Source organism: Ceratotherium simum, chromosome 39 (assembly GCF_057802395.1).
Source record: "Ceratotherium simum simum isolate JZ-2026a chromosome 39, ASM5780239v1, whole genome shotgun sequence".
Lineage (NCBI taxonomy): Eukaryota > Metazoa > Chordata > Mammalia > Perissodactyla > Rhinocerotidae > Ceratotherium > Ceratotherium simum.
The window spans coordinates 6,419,815-6,424,631 of NC_141938.1; positions in this window are offsets into that span (position 1 = coordinate 6,419,815).

Genomic DNA, 4,817 nt, shown 5'->3' on the forward strand with positions numbered 1-4,817 from the left:
TGTGAGGAAGATCAGCCCTGAGCTAACATCCATGCTAATCCTCCTCTTTTTGCTGAGGAAGACCAGCTCTGAACTAACATCTATTGCCAATCCTCCTCCTTTTTTTTTTTCCCCCCTCCCAAAGCCCCAGTAGATAGTTGTATGTCATAGTTGCACATCCTTCTAGTTGCCGTATGTGGGACATGGCCTCAGCATGGCCGGAGAAGTGGTGCATCGGTGCGCGCCCGGGATCCGAACCCGGGCCGCCAGTAGCGGAGCATGGGCACTTAACCGCTAAGCCACGGGGCCGGCCAGTCCTTTTTATTTCTGAATATCATTCCATTATACGGATATTTTGTCCCTTGCTCCTAAGTATTCTTATAAAACTTTTCTGGTTAAATTAGCCAGAGTTGGTTGGTTTCTGTGACTAAGCTAACAGCCTTTCCTAATTTTTAAATTTTATATATTGTTCATGTATAACTGACATGATTTAAGAGTGAAACAAACATACAGAGAGAAGAAGAGATGGGACATGATGCAGCCTCAGAGAGAGGAATTATGCATTTACATATGCACACAGGTAGATATATGTAACACATCTCCGTTACACCCCTATGTGTAACTTTTAAGTGTCTGCTTTGCATCTCCTTGGCACCTGGACTTCAGCTCCACTGTGGTGGACAGTTCTATGCAACGCAAACTCCTAGCTCAAGGATGCATGTGGTTTTCTATTTTCTCCATCTGGGTCTTGTTGGGCCCCAGCATGCGCATATGTTAATGCCCTCTGGATCAACCCTCAACCAGTGGAGGGCAGGAGCTGGTGGATAAATAACACTAGCAAACCAAATCCAACAGCACATTAAATTGATTGTACACCATGGCTAAGTGGGATTTATCCCAGGATATATTCGGGGATGGGAAGACTCAAATAGATATTTGTACACCCATGTTCATAGCAGCATTGTTTACAATAGCCAAAAGGTGGAAGCCACCCACATGTCTATCAATAGATGAATGGATACACAAAATGTGGTATATCCATACAATGGAATATTATTCAGCCACTAAAAGGAACAAAGAACTGATATAAGTTACGAGTTTGATGATTCTTGAAAACATTGTACTAAGTGAAAGAAGCCAGACATAAAAGATCACACGTTGCATGATTCCTTTTATATGATTTATCCGGAATCAGCAAATCCATAGAGACAGAAAACAGATTAGTGGTTACCAGGGGATGTGAGGTAGGGGGAAGTGCAGAGTCATTACTTAATGGGTACAGGGTGTTTTTCTGGGGTGATGACAAAGTTTCAAAACTAGACAGAGGTGGTGATTGCACAATGTTGTAAATATACTAAGTGCCACTGAATTGTACACTTTCAAATGGTTAGTTAGGGGCTGGCCCAGTGGCATAGTGGTTAACTTTTAATGCTCTGCTTTGGTGGCCAGGAGTTTGCGGGTTTGGATCCGGGCGTGGACCTATGCATTGCTTATCAAGCCATGCTGTGGTGGCGTCCCATATAAAGTAGAAGAAGATTGGTACAGACGTTAGCTCAGGGACAATCTTCCTCAAGCAAAAAAAGAGGAAGATTGGCAATAGATGTTAGCTCAGGGATAATCTTCCTTAGCAAAAACAAAAAAAAGTGGTTAGTTATATGTTATATAAGTTTCACCTCAATAAAAAATAAAAACCTCAGTCTATGGTGGAGCGGAAATGCAAACAGCCAGTACTCTTTTAATGATCTAATTTAGTAATAAACATGAAAGTTTAAATTTACTCACTAGGAGCCAACTGAAGGAGCTCCCAGTGCCCACCACTGGAATGATTTGAGCAACAAAATAAAATTGTATTGGATTATAACCCAAAGTATAAAGTAAGTATCCACAAGTCCATAGTGACATAAATAAGGGATTGAATAAATTAATAAATGGAGGAGAAGAGACAAAACTCTCATGCAGAAGAATTCCAAATAATTTATGTAGATACTGCAAGAAAGGGAACATAACTCCCCACCCTTTTAGAATGGGCTGTGCAGAGAGACTCCCTTCCAGAGAAAACATTATGAAAAAGGAAATGGGGATAGAGAAACCTGACCAATGCTACTTCAGCCAGTTGACCGAGGTCAACATCAATAGTCATACATCATGCTGATCAGAGATACCTTTGACGTAATACAATGAAAATGGCATTTTACTTCTGTGATATTCCTCCGCCAAACCCATAACCCATAATCCTAATCATGAGAAAACATCAGATGAATCCCAATAAAGGGTCATCCTACAATATTCCTGCCCAGGATTCCTCAAAACTGTCAAGGATATCAAAATCAAGAAGTCTGAGAAATTGTCACAGCCAAGAGGAGCCTAAGGAGACATGACAACTAAATGTAATGTGGTGTCCTGGATGAGACCTTGGAACAGGAAAAGGACATTAGGTGAGGGCTGGCCTGGTGGTGTAGTGGTTAAGTTTGTGCACTCCACTTTGGTGGCCCAGGGTTCGTGGGTTCGGATCCCAGGCGCAGACCTACATGCTGCTCATGAAGCCGTGCTGTGGTGGCGTCCCACATACAAAATGGGGGAAGATGGGCACAGATGTTAGCTCAGCAACAATCTTCCTCATCACAAAAAAAAAAAAAAAAGGACATTAGGTGAAAACAAAGGAAATCTAAATTGTGAACTTGAGGTAATAATAATGTATCATTATTGGTTTACTAATTAGAACAAATGTATTATACTAATGTAAGATGCTAATAACAGGGGAAACTGTGCAGGGGTATATGAGAACTCTCTGTACTATCTTCTCAATTTTTCTGTAAATCTAAAACTGGTATAAAAAATAAAATCTATTTAAAAAGTGTAGCCAGTCTTTGCTATTGAGGGACATCTGTACATGGTGGTGAGTGCATGGACTCTAGAGTCAGATTGCTTGGGTTCAAGTCCCAAGCTCTATCATTTACTATCTGTGGTTGGCAGCCTCCAAGATGGCCCTGGTGATCCTGCCTCCTGGGAGTCATGTCCTGTACACATGTCCTTGCCCACACTGCATAGTCCTGGCTCACGTGACCAATAGAGTGTTGCGGAAATGATGGTGTGTGATTTCCGAGGCTGGGTCATAAAAGGCACTGTGGCTTCCGCCTTGCTCTTTTTCTTGGATCACTTGCTCTGGGGAGAGCCAGCTGCCATCTTGTGAGCACACTCAAGCAGCATTGTGGAGCAGTCCACATGGCAAGGAACCGAGTCCTCCCACCAACAACCACTGCCAACTTCCCAGCCAGGTGAGTGAGTTACCTTGGAGGCTGCTCCAGCCACAGCTGAGCCTTCAGATGATGGCAGCCCCAGCTGACATCCTGATTGTAGCCTCGTGAGAGACCCCCGAGCCAAAACTACGCAGCTAAGCTGCTCACTGTGGATTCCTAACCCACAGAAACTGTGAACGATAATAAATATTTATTGCTTTAAGTCTCTAAGTTTTGGAGTAATTTATTTCACAGCAATAGATAACTAACGCACTAACTCAGAGGTCAGCACATTTTTTTTTTCCCATAAAGGACCAGATAATAAATATTTTAGGCTTTGTGGGTCACACATAGTCTCTGTTACACATTCTTTGTCTTTTATTTTTTAACCATTTAAAAATGTAAAAAACATTTTTAGCTCAAAACAAAAACACAAAACAGATCATGAGCCTGCCTTCCTCCTTCCCTCCTTCTCTCCTTCCCTCCCTCCCTTCCTTCCTTCCCTCATCTCTCTCCTCCTTTCTCTTTATCTCTTCCCTTTTATCCATCCTCCCTTCCTTCTCTCTTATTATTTTTCACTCTTTCATTTATTCAATCATTTATTCAGCAAAATGAGTACCTACTATGTGCTAGGCCCTGACTGAGCTGCTGCAATTGTATTTGTGACTAAGACAGACAGCCTCCCTGCTCTCCCAGGGCTCCCAGGCCAGCAGGGGTGACAGACAGCAAAGATGTCAGTTAAGAGTCTGGTATGTCCTTAAGCCCTGTGACATTTACTCTGAAGGAAACAAGCAGGTTGCGGGCAGAGAGAACTCCAGAGGAAGGGTCCAATTTCATCTAGCCAGGGTGGCTGGAGAAGGGCTCTCTGAGTGGAGACTTGAAGGATGAGGAGAAAGCAGCCGTAGGAAAAGTGTTCTGGGCAGAGGGAACAGCTTATGCAAAGGCACAGAGGCAAGAAAGAGCTTGGAGTTTCTGGGGACCATCGAGGAAGCCAGTGTGGCTGGAGTGGACTGAGTGAGGTGGAGAGTGGGGAGACATGGGGTCAGGGAGGTGACAGGGCCACAGTATAGGGCCTTGAGGGTTGCGCTGTCAGAGCAATGGGAGCCTGGGTGGGTTGTAAGCAGGGGTTGCCGTGACCTGATTTTCTTCTCTGACTGTCGCGTGGATTCTAGCGACTTCACTCCCCCACCACGGCTTCTTGTCTGGCTCATTGACAAGTGCTGGGCGCTCAGGACCCTCTGAGGGAAGTCCCGTTAGAGATGAGGAAACCAAAGCACAGAGAGGGGAGTAACCAGGCTAAGGCCACACAGCCAGGAAGAGGTGCAGGCAAAGTTTGAACTCAGGCGCCTGCTGCCATGCTACCTGTGGCCCCACAGCTCTAGTCTCCTCCTCAGGTTTCCTGCCGTCAACTCAGTCTCTGCCCATCAGCTGGCTGGGCCTTCTACCTCAGCGCTGGTCAATTCCCCTCCTGCTCAAACACCTTCCACGGCTCCCCACTGCCCTTGATAATGACCAAGCCCATTAGCCTCGTATTCAAAGCACTGTAGGAAGTCAGTCCCCCCGGCAGCCCCCCCAGCCCCATCTTTCTCTTTTTCCCTCTCA